Source organism: Haliaeetus leucocephalus, unplaced genomic scaffold (assembly GCF_000737465.1).
Source record: "Haliaeetus leucocephalus isolate CR32 unplaced genomic scaffold, Haliaeetus_leucocephalus-4.0 Scaffold915, whole genome shotgun sequence".
Taxonomy (NCBI): Eukaryota; Metazoa; Chordata; class Aves; order Accipitriformes; family Accipitridae; genus Haliaeetus; species Haliaeetus leucocephalus.
In genome coordinates this window covers 4,514,942-4,527,210 of record NW_010973351.1, presented here as the reverse complement: position 1 = coordinate 4,527,210, position 12,269 = coordinate 4,514,942, and the positions used below count along the sequence as shown (strand labels likewise).

The window sequence follows — 12,269 nt, the reverse complement described above, 5'->3', positions numbered from 1 at the left end:
ACACCTGTGCTGGTAAACTAAATGGTTTTGGTTTTTTTGCATATGTTTAGTTAGGAGATTAACTGTTGTCAGTCTTACAATATATGGAGAAATGGAGACCTGTTGAAATTTTAATTCATCATCTCTAACTCAGAGGTGTCAAATAACACTGTTCATTTTCTTCAATAGTTTTAACTGATGCTGTTTCATTTTATTGTTTGAAATAACAATGAATTTCTAGAAACGATATTTTCTCTCCGTGCCAGCAACCAAAAAAGACTGAGATAACTCTACACAGATACTGCAAATGACGTGAATGTGCTTTCCTCACAGGAGTGCTTAAAATTTTTATAAGCTTTTAACTTATTCTATAGTATTGCATTAGACACTAGTTGCAGTAAATCAATTCATTCCAAGATGAATCCCCTGCCCTTTTGAAAAACGTGAAAGAAATTATATCTTCAGCTGCATGGGTTTTCAGTTTGCTTTTATTACTAACAGCAGCTGAAAACCTGACAATATGGAATAAAGACAAACAGATGAATTAAAGGAACAATGACTAAATTATACCTAGCTACTTGCTACATATGTTCTCTGCAGATTACTTACTGATTCAAGGCAAAATTAACCAGTCATCTGCAAATAAACACATCTGCATCATTTCCAAAGATATGCTGAAGCACGCAACTTGGTACATCATTAATAACCACTGTCTTCTTAGTAACAGCTTCTGACAACATGAGGTTTCTGACTGGGTGGTAACTGAATAACACTTTTATGCTGGTTACTTTTTGAAAGCAGGAGGCGGGGACGGGGATTTTGTGTATATTAATCTTGGCAGGTTCCTGGCACGTAGCAATGACTGCCAATAAAGGCACTTCTGATGCCTTATTTGCCTTGAGGAAACAATACAAACAGGTGACTGATCCACAGGGGACAGCTTTGGTGAGCTCAGATAATCCAGGACTCGTCCGTCTTTTGAAACTGCACTATATCTTCACTGTTATAATCGAATCAAGCAAGTGCCTACTAGGGGAAAATGGTACAGGTTAATGAGATTGCACACTAATTGTAACAGCTCTCCTGCACTCTCCCTTCAAGCGCCTTGGATTGAAGTGACATCTTTTGACCGCAAGGATAGCTGGTTTTGTTCACACGGTTAAAACCCTTATTGGAAATAAGATCAGTTTGGGGCTGGAGCCTCAGCACATCCTTTTTTTCAATCGATGATTCAATTTTTTTTTCAAGACACAAAACCCCAAGCGCTTGGGAGTTGCTTTCACTTCACCCGCTGGCAGGCTGGTTTAGCAGATTTTTCACTGGTCTTTTCAAAATGAATGAGATCACACCAAATCCTTACATTGGCTCCTCATATTGCTATGGGCATGAGGTAGCTTCCATGCTAAAATGGGAATGAGATGAGCAACTGAATGAGCCAAAACCCCTCTGGCATGTGGTCAAACATGCACCAAATTCTCTAGAAGTATTTCTTGACTGTCCAGAGAGGAGTGCCCACACCATGTAAAATGCAGGCAGACCATTACTTCAAAGAAGTAAAGAGCGAGCCCAGCAAAGCTGATGCTCAGGGATGCACTGAAATCCTTGAGGACAGTAAGTCACAAAGCTCCAGTTCGGATGTCAATACCCAGGCAGTGCACTCCGATGTGAAATCCCATGTTGAAACTGCTGGGCCCATTTAAAAGGATGCGGTCATCTGCACTCTTCCAGGGCTGACAGCAACTAACAGATATTGAAGCAAACTCATCTCAGTGGTCCGTCAACTCTTGCACTTCTGATGGATATGGAGTTGGGCTGAGGAAGACTTTTGCACCCATACCCTCACTACTAGACTGATGAGTTACTGAACAATCATAAGCAACAGGGCTTGCATCAGCCCCAGAGCCAGTCTACTAGAAGAGTTGGCAGTACCCAAGCAAAAATATCATGAGTAGTCCAAATCTCTTTTCTGTGTACTCTCTATTATATAATTTAGGGGCACGTTGGACATCTTAGTGCAGTTCCTACAAGGTGGTATCATTATTACCATATATCACATCTACTTTTCACTTATTTTTCTGTTCTTCCACTGTCTTAAGTCTAGAGACTTGACACCTTTCCCCTCAGTGTATCTTTTTGCCATTTTTTTCTTTCTGTCGCTTGCTTCTATCTGGCTTACCTGAATAGATGCATCCTCATCATCCTTCCCAACCCATTGATGCAAAAAAAAAAAATCACTACTTTCGATGAACCAACATTCTGACCGTATCTTAAGCCCTCCAGGTTTTCATATTTGCTCCCCAGTAATGCTCTCAGACTATGTGCATACATGGACAAGTATCAGTTTTCATCCTTTCTCTTGTATTTGTCTTTTCGCCCTCCTAGTATGTCAACATTACATGTTTGTTTTACCTTTTAATAGTCAACTGGCTGTCCTGCAGGTTTCCTCTTTTTCCTCTGTTATTTACCTGTGTAGTTTTCTCAACAAGCTCCAGCTGCTTCCTACACAAGCAACTCGTGTCTTTCAAGGAAAATGAGGCAGGGCCCTACAGGCTGTTATGTAAAGGAAGAAAACATTTCTTCCTTCTCTGTCCCTCCCTCAGGCAAAGCACTCCTGAGGATTCAGTTGCCAGAGGCTGAACCTTCAAAAAAGCCACTCAAATTTCACAAGACACTTGGTATTGCCTTTAGCCTCAAGCTCACATAATTACTTTCTTCTAACCAAAAAGGCAGCATACTGAGGAACGGGGCAAATAACGTGTATCTTCTGATTACTTTTTCCATTTTTTAATTTTATGTACATTACTAGTCCTCCATCACAATTTTATACTCCTCACCCTTTGCTTTAAAAGCAAGAAGACAAGAAGAAAGTTGACATTCCTACATTTCATGTGCTCCAGCCACCTACTGCCTTACCAAACCACGCCTCTCGTGTACAACTCACGCATACAACAGCGTTAAGAGATCCTAGAAAAATGGGGAACAGAAAGGTAAAGACTGAAGTATTCACCTCTCCCCTCAAAGCCGAACTAAGCAGGCCTACGTTACCCCAACCGATAGGCTGAACTGAATCTTCAACACCTTCACTAGCAGAGACTCCATGACCTCCCTGTGCAATCTATTTCAGTGTCTCACCATGCCTACACTCACTTTCTTTGTTTATCCTGTCTCCTTTACAGCAATTTAAGCCTGCTATTTCCTTCTCCCATCCACCACAGACACAGGCTTGTATTGCTACAGAAACCTGTGTTTTTGAAAATGGCTCTTCACATCTCCTTTCAGAGCCTGAAGAGCTCTGAATTCTTCAGTTGTCCCTCACAGGTCACGCATTTCCTACACCTCTGATATGTCCACCCTGCTCTGCCTCCCACCTGTGGTGCTCAGAACTGGGCACCCCATTCCGGTTGAGGCCTTGCAAACGTATTGCAAAGAGGAAGGATTGCTTCCCACGTCCTACGGGACGTACTCCTGTTTATATGCCAGAACATGACATTTGCTTTTTCCTAAATAGCCCGGGGTTGTTGACTCCTGTTCAACTTCTGGTCCTCAGGAACACCAGATCCTTTCCTAAACTGGCCAAGTTTCCACCCCCAACAACCTCAGCTGTGAAGCAGGTTACTCCTACCTAACAGCACAAACATATTATCGTTCCTCCTGAGCTGCATCCTAAACTTTCTCACGTGCTAAGATGAGATGCTAACCCGTTCAGGATTTTACTCTCATCCATGACAGACTTGGCGTGAGAGAACTTCCCATTTTGACATAACCTGTGAGCGACAAGAGATTTTTTTAAAAATTAATTGCCTTTCCATACCATCCTCCCAGCTGCCATCCTCATTTTCCTGTAGAACATAACCATGTAGACCTGCATAAACATCTTTCACCTGTGTCCCAGAGCAGGCTTACTCCTGCACCCTGTCTATGTCCCCTTCTTCCATGTTCTTCTTGTAGGCAACTCCCACTTGTCCAAAGTTACACTTGGGGCTCTCCTCTCCCCTCCTTGGAGAGGCTGGTGGAGCAATAGCAGAAAGCAGGCTCAAACTATCATGCCCCTTGAATGACTCTTCATTGAGTTTACACCCTCCCTGCTATAGCTGAAAGGCGGTTTAGAAAATCCCAGGCTTCTAGGTCCGGTTGTGATAAATAAACTTCAACAATTACCACACCCACCTCTATTCTTTGCTTTGAACGCTGCTTCTGCACCAAACCACTGCAATTTTCTAATATTTAAAAATCCTCAAACTTTACACAAACACCTTCAGAACCCCTCTCAATCCTCCCCCATCCGCCTGACAGTGACCTGCACAGCTTTCAGCAGCTCAAATCCACGCTGCAGGCTTTGTGCTGAACGTCTTGGGAGGCCCCCCAACCACTTCACACCCTAAGAGAAGACATTTCACCCATCGCCATATCGTAACAATACCTTCTCCAACATCAAAATGGGCTTTAGATGTGCTCCCAAACGGCAGTCAGTGGAACTGTTAAAGTGTATGTTAATGTGTACGTATATTAATGTGTATGCATGGAGGAGAGGCTCTCAGAAGTCTAATGAAAGCCGCCATTGCACGTGAAGCTTCAGTGTGGCAGCTGGGGGGATGAGACTTAACAGCTATGTTAAGCCAAACATTCATTTTTTGGGGCTTCACCTCTCCCTTTGGGAAAAATAAAAATAAAAAAAGAGTTTGGGTTTATTCCCTGTCCGTGCTTCAAAAGAAGTTAAAAAAACCCCAAACAAACCCCACTGAATTTTTAGCCAAACTTGCTTTAATCGCATTTAGAATCTCACACACCCCTTGCGTTGCTAAAGCACGCAAAGTGGCACAGAGAGCCCAGGAATTTTGCATACTCTGGAAATTTCCCTGTGGAGAGGAATGAAGAGAAAACAGGGGGATAGAAAGAAGGTGGGGTTCTGCGTGAGTATCAATTAATGGCCAGAACCACTGGATTGAAGCAAAAGACTTTGACAGGATCCAGCATTCTACAAGAAGGGAACACAGACCATGGCAGGAGAACTGCTTATGAAGGAGAGAGCGTGAAGTTTCATTTTTGCAGCCAAGGACTGGGACATACAAAAGCAATGAGTGTTCCTAAGTAAAGGAGGATTGGGATCATTAAAAACAAACCTATGGGTTGTTGGTTTGCTTTTTTTTTTTTTCCTGCACCATGTAACCAAGAGCTCTTTGCTGGCCAGAACTGGCTTCCTAAACTGTGTATAATCAAAGCTGATAGTGCTGTTACACTTCCATGCTCTGCCCTGACATCACCAGATGACAGGAGAGCTGGCCCAGTTGCTTCCTTTAGGGAAGATCTGGGAAGATGCGTTGCAGATTTCTCTCTGTGCTGCCAGGGATGATCCGCAGTCCCCATCCATTCCTAGGGACACCTCAGAAAGCAGAGCGGGCAGCCAGCAGCCTTCTCCCAGACAGACAAACCAACCTTGGAAGGGAAGAAAAAATGGCAATGGGGAAATACGTATTCAGAAATGGTGATGGGAGCAGGGAGAATTTCTCCTGCAGGAGATGAAAGTATATGCAGCAGCTTTCTGCATTACAAGATGCCGAATTAAGTTTTGAGGCAGGAGTAATCTGAAATTCTCCACAAGAAGAACAGAGCCTGCAGCAAAGCATGTTCTAATAAAATACCAAGAAACAAATCTCGACTCGACAAAGCCGTTGTCCTCACAGATTTCACCTTATCTACATAAAGATCATTAAAAAAATACTGCCTTGCAAAACTGTCATGCAAAATATGCCCACTGGGGAACTAAACTTGCTTTTCTTCCTTTACAAATGGTTTTAATTAATGATAACGATAGCTAATGATATTTAATCACCTGTCAAAAAAATTCATTGTCCCAGATGCCCTTGCAGATGAGAAAAACTCTGAAAAGCAGACACAAGATTTTCTAAGACAGATGAAATCCTCCCCCACGTCAGTGCTGCCTTCCCCTTTCAGTCACAGGCAGACAATGTATGCCTGTCCTTGGGAAATAAAACAGCTCGGGGCGGCTAACCCCGAGCAAGCTAACTCCGGTTAAAATGGGAGCAAAACCAAGCGAGGAACTTAGACCTCCGAGACAGCCCGCAGCTGATCTCGGGTCGCTAACCATGCTACAGCCTCTTCCACCACTTAACCCATTAAATAACTCGGGTCCCGTGAGCTAAGCACATCCCTGTCTCTCTCTCCCCCTTCCTCAGCATCACATATCTGCAGACACAAAAAGCACGCAGACAGAGAAGGAGGCACAGGCCCGAGGTTTAGCTAACAGAGAAGAAGATGAGAAACCGTGGGATGCGACAAAAGAAGTTGCTGGACATAACAGACGAAAGCTTAACCAGCTAACAATTATTACAGAGCATGCCCCGAAGGATTGCCGGATTTCACAGGTAGTTACGGGAAAGCTACATGAGAAATGCTCAAACTTCACAGAGCACTGAAGGGGAGTATCAGGGACTTTTGGGGGAGAATAACCTTGCAAGGCCAGCACTGCCTAAGAAACCGTATCAGTAATACCACATAAGGTCCATACTGCCTAGGTAGCCTTGGGAAATTTGAGTATGGACTTAGCAAAACTGGGAGCAACGCAGGGAAAAAGCAGGGGTAACTGAGAGGAGACAAGGGAAGGGAATAGGAGAATCGATGTGCATCAGGGAAGAACAAGCATGGGAAAATGGAAAGGAAGGGGAGAAAAGGGACCAGCCACATGTAAGCAAGCTGCTGGTCAGTACATCTGGCTGGTCAAGCCCCGACCACTGCAGTCTAGACCATCTTCTTAACTGTAGTCCTATTTTCTGTGGGCATGTATGCATACAGGATTGAGGTCTCTGTGCTGCCCCATGTTTGTCTGCTGCTGTTTGTGTCTGCAGGTGCTGGTAAAGGCACTGCTCTCCACCTCTTTTGCTCTGCACCTCTGGCTGAATGTGTGCTCTGCCTGTATTTACATCTCTGGAATACATGATCAGCATCTCTACAGGCTGGGCTCGGAACCAGGAACTACAGCAGCCTCACATCTAGCAGATTAGGAAGGTGAAATCACTTTAGCCTTGAAGCCAATCCACTGGATTTGGCTTCCCTTAACGATATGCTCCCATCTGACAAAACCTCTTTTCTGTCTCTCTCCCTACAAAGCTGAAATTCCTTGAAAAAAACCATGTTCTTAAAGAAACTAATCAAACTGTAGAAGTTTCATGCTTCTAAATTATTCAGATTCTGAATGTTGCCAATGCCCTACAAAGAAATACACAGTATTCTGAATTTTCAGTAATTTGCCATAACTTTAAAGTCCAGCATGAACATACCCGACACTGTTGCCAGACAAATGACTTCAGGTTAGATTTTTGCCCTTTTAACACGTTACCAGTAAAGCTACTGAACAGGTACAGTGTGCAGCAAGTAAAAACTCCTATCAAGGCAGGACAGAATTTTTCACTTAGTTGCTCAGAAGACAGTATTAACAGGTAAAACTAACACAAAATCAGTCACTCAGCACAGTGAGGGCTTTCTTATTTACAAACTTGCAACCTGTCCTATCTGTTCTCACTGCAACACTTGGGCAACTTATCTGAATTACAGCAAGAAACTGTTCATTTGATCTTAAAAGCAATTTTCAGACTTCTTTTTAAAGTCAGAAATTGAGAATAAAAGACACGTTAAACACAACAGTAGAATCTGAAAATCAATAACAACAAATGGAGCCGTCCTGGGCTCAAAAATTTCATACAGAAGCAGCATCCAGTTTTACATTCAAGTTCCTTGAAGCCTTGCTTATTGATTCAGTGAGCTCCAGGTGCTGAAGACACAGATGCTGAAGTCTCAGAACTCCCTTGCCTCTTTCATTCCTCTTCTCCGTTCCTACAGTCTCTAGCAGACTTAATTGCTTTTCCTTTTCCAGTTTCTCCCATTGCACATTCCACTGTAAAACTCTGCTTTTTCTAAACCCTGGCCCATTTTTTGTCCGAGCTCTTCCTTCCTTTCTGTCAGACTCCTACACTCCTACTGATGAGAAAGATTTGGCCCAGCGACACACGATGCTGGCCCTGCTGCCTGCCAGCAAGGCCTCAAAATTCAGGGGCTTGGCCCCTGGAGATGAAAAGCAACACAGCTATTTTGTCATCTGTTTAGCTACTGAGTTCATTGCTACATCATTAAACAATTTAGAAAGCGCTGGAGATGTATTCATGTATTTCTACTTCTCTAAGGTTCTCAAAATTGCAGAAATTGGTAATGGCAGGTAAACCATCATGATTATAATTCCAGCACAGACTGTTATGGGTTTAGTAAGGAAAAAATAATTTATAAATAATTAGCTTCTTATCTGGAGTTTAATTGTATTAGATCAGTACTTCCTACTACTAATTAGGTGTGGCTACTTCTTTTATTTTCTTCACAGCACAGAAGTAAAAGATGTTTTTCATTGCCTCGTTAAAAAAAACCAAAACTTTTTTTTATAATCCATCAACATATGACATTGTTAAGCCAGGAACTACAGGTTTTCCAAACTGTTCCTGTATGAAACATCTGTTCTTGCTTAATTCAATACATCTTCATCTTTGATATGATGAGCTGCAGGTTTTGCTGTTTGATAGTTTAAAACTGAAGGTCATACTACTAGTGCTACGAAGAGAAAGAGGGAAAAGGAAAAAACAAGCACATCACAAACTTAAAAGATAGAAAGTACAAAAAACAATCAAAAGCAGAAATGTAATCGTGGTGGCTATTTAAACACAGAACCTTAGGGGCATTTCCACTGGTTCCCCAATAGCCTTAGCTCAATATTTATCTTATTTTTAAATTAGCAGATTCCTCAGCTCTTAGAAGGTGTGATGACTAAGGCAGTCATCATGAATGCTGCTTCTGCTAGAGAGAAAATGAACTAGATTTATTCTGAAAAGACACATGCAACAGATCATGGAAGATAAGATGCCACCAAACCAAAAGAGTAGTCCCACAAAGTCAAGAGAAAGCTATTGTTCCAGAAACACAAAACAAAGAGGTAACATCGGGTCTAAGATATCAGGCTTTTGGAACTTCCCATCTCCACCAATCCGTGTGCCAAGTCTGCCAAGACTGGGGGAAAAAAAAAAAAAAAAAAAAAAAAATTAAAAAATTGTCATCTTTAGGAGAGTTGGATGGGAGAGATAGTTGTTTTTTTTTTTTTTTTTTAAAAAAAAACCCCACACCTTTTCCTCCTGTTCAAAATTCAAGGTATATTACATGCAGAAATTAAAAGCAATATGCAAGTTATTACAAACATACTTGCATTTTCTGTAACAACCTACTAATACATGCGGTGGACGGTGCCCAGAGAGGCTTGACTTATGAGCTTTACAACTAAATTCAGATTAACACTCATAAAACCAACTGTTTCAAAATAAGTTGCTTTGCTTTAAAGGACAGTCATGGAAGAGTCATTAGTATGTAGTTGAGAGCAGCATTTAGTCTGCAGAAGCTTTATGACTGGAAGTGACTCATATCATGGGAGGAACTCCAGCTCAATCAAGTGTTTATCTGTTTTTTTGTGACACAGAGGCAACAAGAGCAACAGCACATACACTCGGAAAGGAAGCCTATTTGGCCAGTCACTTCAAGACACAACACTACGTGGAAAACAAGGGAAGCTGAACAAGGTCTTCATCGTTACCACACACTGCTTTGTAATGTACTGCAAGAGGCAGACGGAAAAGCGTGGTCCATCCCTTGATGTGTTTTTTCTTACCTACTTTGCCTAGTATTGTTTTTGTCTAAAAGCTGCATCTTTCTCTGTGTGTCCGGTGCCTGCGGAGCAAGGAGGACTGATTTTCCTGCAGGCTCTTTGATAGTAAAACTTGGGAACATGCATAAGAGCACTGTGTTTTTCCAAGCATTTGCAGTTTGACTGTAAAGTAGGAAAAAGCGTTTATTGTGAAACGGTTCAAAATCTCGATCCTCACACTGTAGCACAGGTTTGGTTAGGGTGCAGAGGCTTGACCAGCACAGTGCTAGTTCAAGCTGGCTCTCAAAGAAGATTCGTGGCTAGCACAGTCTTAACAAAAGAAGCTAGGGTCCTGGTGGATCAGTCCCTTTTCGAAGCACAACACGCACAGTCCGAGATCAATTTAAAAAAATACAGTTCCTATTTTATGTCCATTAATGCCAGCTGGTCTGTAACAGCTCTGGCTTGAACAGCCTCTTTAGCTACCATTAGCAATGCTGCAATGACAGCATTCCCCTACAAGTCTGCTTTCCTTGTTTCTCCTTTGCAGAGTAAGAGGAAAACCACTCATCACCAACAGTCCTTCCAGAGATCTAGTGGGTCAGGTTAGACGGATGTGTGTCAAAACTTCTCTCTTTCTAGCTAGGTAGCAGTAGCCTGCCTGCTTGATACAGAAACTGGAACGACTTGTGGAAAACCTCCTCTGAAAACAGATGATTGTGGTGCTGAACTGCCTTCTTCCTCCCCCTCAGAGGGCTCCATCTAGCCAACTTCGACGCCTGAGAAGCAAGTGATATCCTCAATTTCATTTTTTTCCTCGTCTTAGACATTCCCCAGCTCATTCCTTGCCAGCAGCTGAAGTTCCATTCTCAAGATTACTTGCAAGCTCTAACACTCTTTCTCTTGCAGGCTGAAGAGACATCTTCTGCAACACTCATCCAGAAGGAAGGAAAAATGACATTTTACATCACAAGGCCATAATATATGCTTTGTTCCCATCCACAATGTGAGACAGCAACCCTCCTTTTGGTCAATTTGCATACGGGTTCACTGATAAAAGGATCTGGAAGGACTTGTCCATTCTTTTCCTTGAGTGTGCGAACCCCTGACTGCCAGCTTTGGAAATGCATTACAAAACCCAATCCCTTTGTCACTTTGCCTGTGACTCGCATCAGCTAGAGAAAAATAGCTGAAAATGGAAGTTTAAAGAAAAAGCCCACGCTAAAACAATTTACCAAAAGTGCCAACACTTTCAGTATTGTATTTCAGTATTCAATATTACTCATTAGTTTGCATGCCAGGGCCTGACTGGGGCTGAAGAGCGATGTATTTCAGCCTAAGTTACAGACGTGGAACTGCCAGCTGTACGATTCCTCCACCAGGTCCTGGAGGAGAGGACGCAGGATCACAGAGTTATTACAGTGCAAAAGTAACTCGTCTGCAAATCCGAATCCACAGAGTGGAGCCTGAGCTCTGCTGGGGAAGAACTGGTGCCCAGCTTTATTAAACGCAGGAGGAAGGTATGCAGAGAGATGATCAGAAGATATCCTCAGCCAAGATGTATCGAGCAATTCTCCAGTGCGTGGAAGAATGCAGCTGGTGACACGCTGGACTTGAGATCAGTGTAATTTCTCAGATGGCTGCCGCCGTATTCACACACGCCACCCCCCGTCCCCCCCAAGTTGATGCGAGGATAGTGTTTATCACCTGTAATCCGATGACAGAAGAGTTTCTAAGTGTATGCTGGACTTGTAAAAAGAAGATTTCAGATTTGCACAATAAACAGACTTCAGAAGGGGGTGGAGAAAGTTTGTGGACAAAGTTCAACAGGTACCCCCGAGAACATGCTTCATTTGGATTCAGAAGGTGGCACCTCCTTCAGGCAGTTTGCAAGGCTTTTTTTAAAACAACTTCCCTGTATATTTAGAGCACATTCAAAATGTGTTGATTTCGCTGTACCTAGAATGACTGTGTAACATGCTCTTTGGTAAAAATTGCGAGGCGTTTCCTCATGAAGAACTCCTAGTTAAAATAATTATAGATTGTATCTATAAACACTCACATACCAGGGCTATCAAGTCCCTGTGTTGAGTTTGTGCATCTATAAACTACCAGTGGCTTCCTGTAGCAGCACAAATCTAGGATGTAGTATTGATTTATACTGCCAGAGCTTTCCCAGTATTTTATTTTTAAACAAAAGATGCTACTACATTTAACAGCTGAGTTAACCAAACATTTTCCACCTTTCTCCTCTCTCGCCACATAATTTGGTTTTCACCTGCAGTGTTTTGTGTTGCTTCAAACACAAAACCGCATTCCTAACATCACAAGGCCCGTATTAGTCACTTGCTAAAACCAATACTTTTTAAGGAAAGAGTGTACTAATTTTAGGAAAAAAACCAATGTGCTATTAAATTTAAAGCAACTTATTTGTACTACTTTGTTCAGACAGATAATACCCATATCCACCTTTGTTCAGGTGATGTAGGCTGCACAGGTCAGTCAGAGCAACGCTGGGGTCAGAGAAGAAAGAGGTAGAAATGTTCCCTCTTCCCAACCACGTCCCAGCCCATTTGCCACAAGAAGCCAGCTAAGACTAGAG

General features: G+C 42.5%; 1 protein-coding gene across 1 annotated transcript in view; it reads right to left on the bottom strand.

Moving 5' to 3' along the window:
* EPB41L4B (erythrocyte membrane protein band 4.1 like 4B) overlaps nucleotides 1-12,269 on the bottom strand; it is a 195,098-nt gene that overhangs the window by 70,678 nt on the left and 112,151 nt on the right. The window lies entirely within an intron of this gene.